At 40.9% G+C, this 13362-nt stretch overlaps 1 pseudogene; it reads left to right on the top strand.

The window, feature by feature from the left end:
- Positions 1 to 9337: 9337 nt before the first annotated feature.
- On the top strand, positions 9338 to 12943 carry LOC143652744 (coatomer subunit alpha pseudogene; annotated as a pseudogene).
- The last annotated feature ends 419 nt before the right edge of the window (positions 12944 to 13362 follow it).

Raw genomic sequence — 13362 nt, 5'->3', positions numbered from 1 at the left:
AATATGAATTAATTCTCATAAGAATTACTTCAAATATATGAATCTTGTACAAAGAGTATTTAAGTCCAGGGTAAAGGGGGGAAATTGCTATTGCATGTTATGAGCTATGTTCAAAAGGAAACCATCAGCACTACCACACAAACAGTAGAGGTAAATAACGGGGGAGGGACATGAGTTAAGAGGGGGTTTAGATTTCCTATTTGGTGAAGGTGTGTTTATTGGTTTTCTGTCTCTTGGGAACAACGAAACTATCTAAAATTGAGAATATTGATGGACTGTGGATTTTGGGTCCTCTACATGATGTCCAATGAATGCAGGTGACTGCAGGATGCAGACGGATTACTTATGAATAAAGGTTGTACTGCTACAAAAAGGAACAAAGTCATGAGGCGTGCAACAATGTGAATGAACGTGTGGGACATTTGGTGAGACAAAATAAGTCAGAAGCAAAAGAACAAGAATGGTATGGTTACTTTTAGAAAATGCTTATAAAAAAACAGGGGCCTAGATTGTAAGCTTTTAGAGCAGACACCTTTAGCCTGGAGTGATGATTATTATTTCTGGATTTTAAGAGGCTATTTTATATATACAACCTGATATTTAGAGATAAAAATGAAGCTGAACAAGTTTGGGTTAAAGTAATTCAGAATATAAGGGTAAGGAAGATAGTGTCTATATTTTAGAACCACACATACTCATTGAGACCAATGAAAGAGAGGTTTATTTGACCTGGAACTGAAATTTTCTGTAGTGCATAATCTAATTCAACCTATCTGCATAGCTCATTTGAACAATTGAAATACAGGCAGCACAGAATAAGAAAGAGGTCCTTCAATCCTGTAGAGATTATTATAATGCCTGGATACATCCTAGAGTATATTAAGCAGATAATCAAAAAGTATTGGCAAAGTCCCCTGAGGGAGGGGAAAAAAAATATGGAACTATTAAACCTTACCATCAGGGAATCCTCTGATACTGTGCCAAATCAATAAGCCATGCCCTCAATCAGGAGGCTTACTCCTGTGTAGCTTATGTTGGTAGTGGAGAAGCTTAGCCTACCTATAGGCATGCCTAAGAGTTACTTCTGTAGGACCTCTGTTGTTACCTCAATCTCTGTAAGCCTAACTCTGCAAGTGAAATCATTGCCATCCCACCTATGTAGGATGTGACATCTAGGGATGAAAGTCTCCCTGGTGATGTGGGAGATGATTCCCAGGGATGAATCCAGACCTGGTACCATGGGATCAACAATTCTATCCTGACCAAAGGGGGAAAAGAAGTGTAATTAATAAAGTATCAGTAGCAGAGAGAGTTCGAATAGAGTCAAGAGGCTACTCTGGAGGTTGTTCTTATGCAAGCTTCAGGTAGACCTTGCTACCTGTCATAATCTGCTAACCCCCAACCAGGATCACTCCAGCCAATCCTAAAGAACACCTAGAGCAATTTATAAGACTCCACTACAGTAACTTTCCAGAAACCTATAACTTCCAGACGGGTCCCTGGTCCCGATAAGTCCTGAAACCTCACCCAGCCTCTCCAGAACATCAGATAGCTCCATCTCCCTACCGAATATTAGTGATAGACCCTTCCAATATGAAAAATTTAGAATTGCCATAGCCCAAACACCTTTAAAGAGAGGGATGGAACAATCAAAGGTGCTGGTGGAGTTATACAGAGAACATAGGATTTAACAAATGCTAAATCATTAAATTGACATTTCTTTTAGTCTCCACTGTTTTATAGCAGTGAGAAGTAAAAACCTAAAATTGTGGAATTGTAACCCATGTCAAACTCTGAAATATGTTCTGCAACTAATTATGGTGCTGTGCTTTGAAATTTATAGCTTTTTTTTGTATATATGTTATTTTTCATAAAAAAAAAAAGAAGGAAAAAAGTCAATTGTGATAATAAAAATTATTTAAGCCCTCTAGCCTTCTATACTCTGGAGCAGCTAGAAGGAAAAACATGAGAGGATGGTATGGTAGCTATGACAAACTCTGGGATTTGTTCTGAAACTACTTGTTGAAGAGAGCTTTGAAAACTACTGCTTTTTTTATTTCTTTGCTTTGTATTTTTGTTCTACTATACAATGAAAAAAAGTTAAAAATATAAAGAAAATAAGTAGTCCAATACAATTCTGATTTTCCCAAGATTATGCTACAGGTCATGTTTAAATGTTAAATATCGAATTCTTTCTCCAAAGTTCACTTTCTATGCCTCTGCTTTGCTGAATCTGCTGGTGAGTGATACGACACTGTTTCAGTGAATCCGGTCTAGTTTCCTCAAGTTTATCTTCAGAAGAAATTGTAATGCAACTGCCATATGTTCGACCAGACTGGTAGCATGATACTGAAGTGGGGCCCTGTGCTGTGTCTTATGAGACCTTATTGATGATAAACATCAGAGACTTACTCTTCTGACTCCACCCCTAACTTTCTTGGCATTTCATATCTTGAAGTGATGGTGGTTAGTTTTAAAGTTATACTTTTTATGGTGCCTCCTGCCTTAGTAACCTTTATAATTTTCTTTGTTAAATGATATCCTTTGATTTCTAGAAATCACTTCTTATCAGCTCGTAATGACTTTCTTTATTCCTTTCTACAGCTTCATATTGTGTTTTATGTACCATAGTTTATTCAACCAGTTCCCTACATTGGGGCATTTAGGGTGTTTCCAATATTTTACTATTTTACCATAAGTATTGCTACCTTGAGAAAAGGAAGTAGAAACCAGAGGCACTTACTATAGTCTTAGTTTGATTGGGTACACACCATGAATTTTCAGCAAAACTTAAATTGTTGCTTTCATCTGAACTTGAGAATTAGAGACTACGAACTGAATTACGACCCTCACCTCTGCACTAAACAATAAACACCTATTAACTCCTAAAATATCAATTGAATTTCTATACACAAGCAACAAATAGTGGGAAAAAAAATATATATATATACATAGTTTTCTAAAGTGTTGTTTATTACAGCAATAAAAATGTTAAAAGTACATAGGAATAAACCTAGCAAAATATAAATAAAGCCATTATGAGAAAATTATAAAATTTTACTGAAATTCATTAATGATAGCTATATTAATATTTAAAAATCAATTCATGTTTAATAAGACTCAATAATTAAAATGTCAATTCTCTTCAATTGACCTAGAGAATTCATGTAATTCCAGTCAAAGCCACAATAGTATTTTTATGAAATTAAACAAGATAATTTAAACATATAGAGAGAATGCAGAGAACAAAGACTAGTCAAAATACTCATGAAGAAGTACATATTGAGACTTTAACAGAGAGCAAGACTTATTATATCGGTGTAAGACAGATAATATAGTATTGGTTAAAGGATAGACAAATAGACAAATGGAACCCTAGAGAATCAAGATGTAGATCCATGCATACATAGAAACATGTTTTATAGAAACCTGTGTCAGCAAGTCAGTGGGGAGAGGGTAAACTCTTAAAGAAATGGTACTGGAACAATTAGCTATCTACATAGAAAGAAACTAAGAAAATTGGATCTTCCTCTCACACTATTCACAAAAGTTAATTGCAGGAAAATTAATTACTTATTTAAGTACTTATAAGACTTTTAGAAGACATTGTAGAATAAATTTAGGTCCTTGGTTATGGAGGGATTTCTTAAACAATATACATAAAGTGAAAGCCATAAGGAAAACACGATAAATTAAACCACACGAAAACATACTTTTGTTCTTCAAAGTAGACCATGATGAAAGTTAAATTACCAGCCTCAAACTGGGAGAAATTAATTGCCATATAGTACTGTAATCAGAATGTTTCAAATGTATAGCTTTTTTTATATATATGTTATTTTTCACAAAAAAGAAGGAAAAAAGTGTATTGTGATGATAAAAAGTGTTTAAGTCCTCTAGCCTCCTATATTCTGGAGCAGCTAGAAGGAAAAACATGAGAGGATCGTATGGTAGCCATGACAAACTCTGGGATTTGTCCTGTAACTACTTGTTGAAGAGTGCTTTGAAAACTATTCTTTTTTACCCTCATGATGGTTAAGTTCATGTGTCAGTTTGACAAGGTTATTGTGTCCAGCTGTTTTGTCAAGCAAGTACTGGCCTGATTGTTACAATGAGGATATTTTGTGGGTTTAAATTATCAGTCAATTGATTACATCTACAATCAATTAAGGATATTGCCTTCAACAATGAAAGAGGTCTCATCCAATCAGTTGAAGGCCTTAAAGGGGTTACTGATGATTTCAGCAGTCAGAAGGAAGAATTCCCATCTGTACTACAAACAGCCAACTTATCCTGGGGAATTTATCAAAAACCTTCCTTGGAGTTCCCAGCTTGCAGCCTGCTCTAGGAATTTGGACTTGCCCATCACCACTGTCACATGGACCAATTCCTGTCATAAGTCTCATAATATTTACATTATATATGTATTAGTATGTTATTGTAGTAGTTAGGGTCAGGTGTCAACTTGGCCAGGTGATGGTGCCCTGTTGTTGTGGACTTAAGTCATCAGCATGTAAATCTCGTCTATGGCTGATTACTTCTGCAGTAGGCTAAGAGAAGTACCTTCCACAATGTTTTAATTTGATTAGCTGGAGGTTTAAAAGGAAGAGTCAGAGGCGAGATAAGGAGCTCAGCGCACCTGTTCAGTGCCCTGGGCCAACACAGACCCAGATACTTGGAGACACAAGGTGGAAACGTCCCAGGGAAAGCTGTTTGAACCCAGAAGCCAGGAGAGAAGGCCAGTAGATGTCACTGTGTACCTTCCCATGTGACAGAGAAACCCAGATGAAAATCAGCTGCCTTTCCTCTGAGTAACTGTAAGTTTGTAACTAAACACATCCCCCTTTTAAGAGTCAATCCATCTCTAGTGTATTGCATTTCAGCAGCCTTAGGAAGCTAAAACAGATTTTGGTACCAGAGGAGTGGGGTGCTGCCACATTTACAAATACCAAACATGTTGGAAGAGCTTTTTAAATAGATAAGGGAAGGATTCTGTAAGAACTGTGAGAAGCTTGTTAGAGAAAGCCTAGATTGCTTTGAAGAGATGTTGGTAGAAATATGGACTCTAAAGATACTTCCATTGCAGATTGGAACAAGAGCAAGACTTGTTTTGAAGAGTCAGAAACTTTGAAAAAAATTGAGTCCTGGTGCTAAGTGGAAGGAAGAATTTGAGTGCAACAACCTGGGATATTTGGCTGGGGAGGTTTCCAAACTGAGTATACAGGATGCAGCCTGGTTTCTCCTTGTAGCTTATAGTAAAATGTGACAAGACAGTGGTAGACTGAGAACTGAACTCTTGGCTACATAGAAATATGGTATTGATGGTCTTGAAAATTCTGGGCTTCCAGAAAGTGAGACACCAGAGAAAAGTGTCCCATGTGAGGATTTAATCAAATATAGAACCAGTCAACTCTAGAGGACAAGCCAGGATTAGAGATGGAGTTATCCAGAAAGGATTTGTGGAAAGTCTTATTGTCTGATGGCTTTGATCCCTGTATGCTACATGCCAAGTCAACAAATTTTTTGTGAAACCTGAATAAATGGAACCATTGCTGGTCTGGACTGGAAATGACAGGAAATGGACAGATAGAAGGAAAAATAACCTCAGAGGAAGAACCATGGAAGCTAAGGTCTGAAGCCAAGAAACCCTGGGCCAGGAGAGCAGATCCATCTGTGCATATGGAGGAGGCAGAGGGCAGACCTTCCACCTCAAAATTCAGGAAGTGTCCTGTTGCTCCAGGCTCCAAAGAGGGTGAAGCACATTCCCCAGGGATCGGGGGGAGCCTAGCTGCCACCCCATTGTTCTGAAGTGGTTGAGCATGTGCCCCATAGATGGCAGACAATCCAGGTGACCCCTAGATGCCAGAGAATAGGGCCAAATAAAGGTGGTGGGCCCAATATACCCCAATGTTGCAACCCTCATTCCAGTATTTGGAGAGCACAGGGCTGCTACATAGGCCTTTGAAAAGGTGAGACTGCTACATTCTAAAGCCCCAAGGATAAGTGGCTCTCAGGCTTTGAAATCTAATGGAGTCTCTCTGCAGGTTTTCAGTATTGCTTAGGTCCAGTGACCCCTGTTTTCTTTCTAATTTCTCCCTATGACAAGTGTGCTGGTTTGAAAGGATGTATGCCCCCTAAAAAAGTCATGTTTTAATCAAAATCTCATTTCATAAAGGTAGTATAATCCCTATTCAATACTGTATATTTGAAACTGTAATCAGACCATCTCCCTCGATGATGTGATTTAGTCAAGAGTGGTTAAGATGGATTAGGTGATGACATGTCTCCACCCATTCGGGTGGGTCTTGATTTTTCTGAAGTCCTATAAAAGAGAAAACATTCTGGAGATTCGGAGAGATCAGAGAATGCTGCAGCACCATGAGGCAGAGAGTCCATCAGCCAGCGACCTTTGGAGATGAAGAAGGAAAATTCCTACCAGGGAGCTTCAAGAAACATGAAGCAGGAGAAGCTAGCAGATGATGCCGTGTTCACCATGTGCCCTTCCAGGTGAGAGAGAAACTGTGACTGTGTTCACCATGTGCCTTCTCACCTGAGAGAGAAACCCTGAACATCATCAGCCCTCTTGAACCAAGGTATCTTTCCCTGGATGCCTTTGATTGGACATTTCTACAGACTTTTTTAATTAGCACATTTTCTTGGCCTTAGAACTGTAAACTAGTAACTTATTAAATTCCCCTTTTCAAAAGCCATTTCTGGTATATTGCATTCTGGCAGCTAGCAAACTAGAACAACAATGGGTTCATTTATCCTATGACTGTTCCTTCTTTGTATATTGGAAGCAAATAACTTCCTCTAAGTTCACAGGTCCACAGCCAGATGAGAATTTTGCTTTAGGACAGACCATGCCTGTAACCGACTTTGATGAGATTTGTACTATTTTTTTGTTGCTGGTATTGCATTTGTATTGTTACTGAAATGATTTAAGGCTTTTGTGATATTGCGATGAAATGGATGTATTTTGTATATCGAAAGATTTAGTGCATTGTATGTAGGACAGATGAGCATTGTTAGGTGGGAAATATGTCTGTTATTGTTTTCTATTTAGAGATTAAGTATGATGTAAGGTGATGTGTGTAGTTGCCAAGTTGACAAGGAGTGGACGCTGTAGTAGTTTAGGTTTAGGTGCCAACTTGGCCAGGCAATGGTGCCCAATTTTTCTGATGCTGTGGACTTAAATCATTAGCATTTGAATTTCATCTATGGCTGATCACTTCTGTGGTCAGCTAAGGGGAGTGCCTTCCACATTGAGTGATGTTTAATTTGATTAGCTGGAGGTTTAAAAGGAAGAGTCAGAAGAGAGAGAAGGTGCTCAACACAGCTTAGCCTACCTCAGGTCAGTGCTCAGAGCTGGTGTAGACCCAGATGTTTGGAGATGCAGAGAGAAAATACCCCAGAGAAAGCTGTTTGAACCCTGAAGCCAGGAAAGAGGGCCAGTGGATGTTACCATATGACTTCCCATGTGACAGAGTAACCCAGATGAAAGCTAGCTGCCTTTTCTCTGAAAAACTGTAAATTTGTAACTCCATAAACCCCCATTATAAAATCCAATATATTTCTGGTGTGTTGTCTTCTGGCAGCCTTCGCAAAGAAAAAATAGTTAAATAGCTACTCTCAGTTCTATTTCCCTGGTGAACCCTGACTAAAACACTTCTAAAACTCAATTTTTAAAAATCAAATGACCCAGCAGAAAAATAGGCAAATAACTTCAGCTCTTTGCAAAAGAGAAAAAACATTAATCACCAATAAATTTTTACCAAAATGGTAAACCTCATTACTAACTTTATGTTCTGGATTGTGTTGAGTCAACTTGGTGAAGCTGGGAGCCCCCTTTTCCAGAATCCCTGAAGCTTGTGTCTAGCGAGCATTATGACAGTGATTTCTTTTTATGTCAGGAGGTAACAAAACAGAGGAAAAAAGAAACACCCTTGTCAGGGTTGCATATTGACCATAGAGTGCTCTCCTTCAGAGCTTATCCTTACAATGAGTTTAGAGAATGGCTCAAAGCCAAAGTGTAGGGGTTCCCTAATCCTTTCTGTACATGTGTCTTGTCTTGGGCATGTGCATATGGCCCTAAGAATTCCTCCATTTATACAGATTTGAATGTCCCCCTCTTCCCCACGAAAGAGTTTCTTCATGAGATATGACTCACCCTATTCAAGGTGGGTCTTACTCTCTTTACTGGAGTCCTTTCTGAAATGATAAAGAACAGAAAAAGCTGAGAGAAGCTTACAGAGAAAAAGCTCCTTGAGAAGTTGAAAGAAAAAAGAGAAGCAAACAAGGACTTACAGAACCTGAGAGGGGTATTGAAGTCAGAAACTGAAAGCAGCAAAACCCAGGAGAGAAGGACCAGCAATTACCAGTCATGTGCTCTCCCAGGTAACAGTGTGTCCCAGATGCCAGCAGCCTTTCTTCAGAGAAGGTAGCCTCCTGTTGGTGGCTTATTTGGGACATTTTCAAGGCCTTAGAAATGTAATTTATAAGCTATTAAATCCCCATTCCTAAAAGGCAATCCATTTCTGTTATGGTGCATTTTGTCAGCTTTATCAAACTGAAACACCCTCTTCCTGCAATCCTTTAACTATTTTCTGGAGCTTTGAGAAAGATGTTTCCACTAGTTCTTGGTAGTTGTTCAAAGCTCCTATAGAGTGAGCACTTCCCTAAAGCATTTCACTCTGTGTCCTTCATTGGACTCAGAATCTTTTTCCTTGTATGGTAATAGGAGAGAATTGGCCAAAAGAGGAACTTGCACAAGATTTGGAAGGTGGTTGTCAAGCAGTGGTTATTACATTATGAAAGTCTTAGCAAGTAGATACAGTGATAGACAGATACAAAGATGCTTAACAGGTTCCACCTTGTCCTCACGCTTCTCTGCTCTGCATCCAGCTTACAAAAGACCCTGCCAACAAATAGCGGCCCCAGGCCCACCACCAGATACTTGGCTGCAAACCCACCAAGACGGTTGCTAACAGGGGCAACAGTTTCCCTTAGACTTCTCTACAAGTTCCTCCTTTGTATTCCTACTTTTGCAACTGGATATGGTTGGCTACTCTGATTACTCTGCAAGTTCCAACTCACCCTCTATGTCAGTGCATCAGAAGACTGTATAATAGCTCTATCCCTGATCCCCCAATTTCCCTTCCAGACATTCGCATACCCAGTTCCTCCCACATATGTGTGAGGTCTAAATAAGTCTTTTATCTCATAAGACTTATCATGGCTCTGCTTCCCTGACTGAACCCTGAGTGACATATCAAACAAAACAAAAACAATAATATCAGCACACCTTAATCTCTTCCTCCTTCAAGTTTTTGTTCAAATGCCCACCTTCTCTGAGCAACCTTTCCTGCCACTATTAAATGTAATCCCATCCTGGCACCAGGAGTATCCCCTCCTTCTCTCTAATTTAATCTTCTCCTTAGCATTTATTGGTAGTTATAATACACTAAACTTATCAAATGCACTACACAATGGGGTCATCCAGTTATGGAACTATCAGATGTGCACCCTCACTGACAAGTTTGAGCATGATGGTCCGGTAAGAGGCACTGACTTCCATAAGCAACAGCCACTGTGTGTCTCAGGAGGAGATGACTATAAAATTAAGGTTTGGAGTTACAAGCTAAGGCACTGTCTCTTCCCATTGCTTGGGCACCTAGATTATATCCACACCACATTCTTTCATCATGCATATCCTTGGATTCTGAGTGCTTCAGATGATCAGACCATATGATTGTGGAACTGGCAGTTGAGGACATACCACCATGCAATGTGTGCTCAGTTCCATCTCTCAGAAGACCTGGTTGTATCTGCCAGACTGGACCAGACTGTGCACTTTTGGGATATTGCTGTCCTAAGGAAAAAAAAAAGCTTGTTCCCTGGTGCAGTGGAGTCAGATGTGAGAGGAAAAACTGAGGTTGATTTGTCTGGAACTACAGATGCAGTTGTAAAACACATGCTGGAGGATCATGATCATGGAGTAAACTGGGCTGCCTTCCATCCCACAATGCCCCTTATTGTATCTGGGGCAGTTGACAATCAAGTGAAGATCTGGAGCACAAACAGATCAAAGGCATGAGAGGTTAATACCAGCCAAGGCCATTACAACAATATATCTTGTGCTGTCTTCCGCTCTCACCAAGAGTTGATCCTCAGCAATTCTGAGGACAAAAGAGTTTGGGACATGTCTAAACAGACTGGGATTCAGACCTTTCACAGGGATCATGATTGTTTCTGGGTCTCAACCTCTTTGCCACAGGCCACGATAGTGGCACAATTGTGTTTAAACTGGTATGGGAATGGCCAGCCTATGCTGTTCATGGAAATATGCTGCATTATGTCAAGGATTGGTTCTTGCATCAGCTGGATTTCAACAGCTCCAAAGATGTGGCTGCTATGCAGTTGCAGAATGGTTCCAAGTTTCCAGTGTTCAATGTCACACAACCTATAAAATGCAGTTCTACTGTGTACAAGAGCCAGCAATTTAGAAAATAGAAGCTATGACCTGTATAACATCCAAAGATGCTGATTCCCAGGATCCTGATGCCCTTAAAGGGAAATGATCCTCAGGTCTGACAGTCAAGCTCAAAATCAGTTTGCCATCCTAGATCTGATGCATTCACTTCTGATCAAGAATATGAAGAATGAGATTACCAAGAAGGCCCAGTTGCCCAACTGTGATGAGATCTTCTCTGTCGGCACAGGCAACCTCCTGCATCGAGATGTGGACTCCATCACAGTCTTTGACATATAGCAGAAGCAGACTCTGGCATCTGTTATCTGGTCAGCCAATATGGCCCATGTAGCACTACTGGCTAAACATGCCATTGTGATCTGTAACCGCAAACTGGAGGTGCTATGTAATATTCATGAGAACATCTGTGTCAAGAGTGGGGCCTTGGATGAAAGTGGGGTATTTATCTATGTCACAAGCAACCACAACAAATATGCTGTCACCACTGGGGACTCTGAGGGCATCCAAACTCTGGATTTACCCATCTATATCACACAAGTAAAGAGCAACAATGTACATTGCCGAGACAGGAAGTGTCATCCTCGAGTACTTAGCATTCATCCCACCGAGTTCAAGTTCAAGCTGGCCTTAATCAACAGGAAATACAATGAGATACTGCCCGTGGTGAGGAATGCCAAACCCGTAGGCCAGTCCATCATTGCTGATCTCCAGAAGAACGGCTGTCCTGAAGTGGCACTGCACTTTGTGAAGGATGAGAAAACTCAGTTTAGTCTAGCACTGGAGTGTGGAAACATTGAGATTGCTCTGGAAGCAGCCAAAGGATGACTAGAACTGCTGGGAAAAGTTGGGAGAAGTGGTCCTGCTGTGGAGAAACCACCAGATTATGGAAATGTGCTATCAGCATATCAAAACCTTTGACAAACCTTCCTTCCTGTACTTATAACTGCCAACCAAGAGAAACTTCTCAAGTAGATGAAGATTGCTGAGATTCAAAAGGACATGAATGACCATTATCTGAATGCCTTATATCTGGGTGATGTGTCGGAGTGAGTGTGGATCCTGAAGAATAGTGGGCAGAAGTCACTGGCTTATCTCACAGCTGCTACCCATACCCATAGCTTAGATGAAGAAGCTGAGAGCCTGAAGGAGACTTTTGATCCAGAGAAGGAGACAATCCCAGATATTGACCCTAATGCCAAGCTGCTCCAGCCACCTGCCCCTATCATGCCATTGGATACCAACTGGCCCTTATTGACTGTGTCCAAAGGATTCAGCAAGGGAAAGGGAGGAGCACTGGCTGCTGACATTGACATTGACACTGTTGGTCCTGAGGGTTGGGGAGAGGATGCAGAGCTGCAGCTGGATGCAGATGGGTTTTTGGAGGCTACAGAAGATTTGTGGAATGATAGTCTTGGCAAAGGATGGGAAGAAGGAGGAGGCTGGGATGTAGAAGAAGATCTGGAGCTCCTTCCCGAGCTGGATGTCCCCCCTGGGGCAGCTAATGTGGCTGAAGGTAGGTTCTTTGTCCCCGCCACCACAGGGAAACTAGCCCAATTCAGATTTGGTGCAATAACTCTCAGCTTCCAGTTAATCACATCCTGGCAGGCTCTTTTGAAATAGCCATGCAGCTCCTCAGGTGGGGATAAACCAGTTTGACCCCTAGAAGCAACTATTCTAGATGTACGCCTATCAAGCTCTGCCCTGCCTGTCCTTCATGTATGACTACCCTAATCACAATGGGAAGGATGCAGGGTTGAAGAATGGTGTACCAGCTGTGCGCCTGAAGCTTAGTGACCTCATCCCATGGTTCCAGCTCTGCTACCAGTTCACCACATTGGTAAATTTGAGGAGGCTGTAGAAAAGTTCTGTTCCATCCTACTCTGTGTGTTACTTCTTGTTGTGGACAACAAACAGGAGATTGCAGAGGCCCAGCAGCTCATCACCATTAGCCATGAGTACATTGTTGGTTTGTCCATGGAGATAGAAAGGAAAAAGTTGCCAAGAGATTCTAGAACAACAGAAATGCATCTGTGAGATGGAGGCCTATTTCACCCACTCAAACCTGCGGCCTGTGCACACAATCTTGGTGCTGTGCACAGCCCTCAGCCTCTTCTTCAAGCTCAAGAACTTCAAGACAGCTGCCACCTTTGCTTGGTACCTACTGGAGCTCAGCCCCAAGCCTGAGGTGGCTCAACAGACCTGATAACTCCTGTCAGCCTGTGAGAAGAACCCTATAGACGCATACCAGCTCAGTTATGACATGCACAATCTCTTTGATATCTGTGCTGCATCTTATTGGCCTATCTACTAAGGAAAGCCAGTGGAGAAGTGTCCACTCAATAGATCTGCTATTCCCCTGAGTGCCAGAGTCAAATCTGCAGGGTCACAACAGTGACAGAAATTGGCAAAGATGTGATTGGTCTAAGGATCAGTCCTCTGCAGTTTCGCTAAGGCTCCTTGTTGAGTGTAGGGGCAATCACCATATTTTCCTTCCAGAGAATTATTCTCTATATCCTCCTCCTACCTCTCTGCCTCTCCACAACTACCCTTCAGATTTTTGATATTTGGCTTTTCCTGTCCTAAAACCTAGCGTTTTTTTCTCTTCTACGACAGCTAATCAAAATACCTAAACCTTGCCTATGAGGGCCTCTCCTCTTCTCAAGACGACTGCAGTTGTACTCATACTTGGCCTTGCCTTCTTAGCTCAGGTCTTTCAAAGAACAAATGAAAACTCAGTACTGAGTATTATTTTAGTAAATGCTCTCATTCAATACTTATCCTTCTCCTCCCCACCACCTTTGTATCCATTTTGTTAGAAAGGAAAGGAAAGTAATAAGATACCATATATAAGATAACATAATAAGCCCTAC

Source organism: Tamandua tetradactyla, chromosome 12, assembly GCF_023851605.1.
Source record: "Tamandua tetradactyla isolate mTamTet1 chromosome 12, mTamTet1.pri, whole genome shotgun sequence".
NCBI classification, from domain to species: Eukaryota; Metazoa; Chordata; class Mammalia; order Pilosa; family Myrmecophagidae; genus Tamandua; species Tamandua tetradactyla.
Note: the sequence above shows the minus strand (reverse complement) of the source record. Positions and strands in the feature narration are given on the sequence as shown.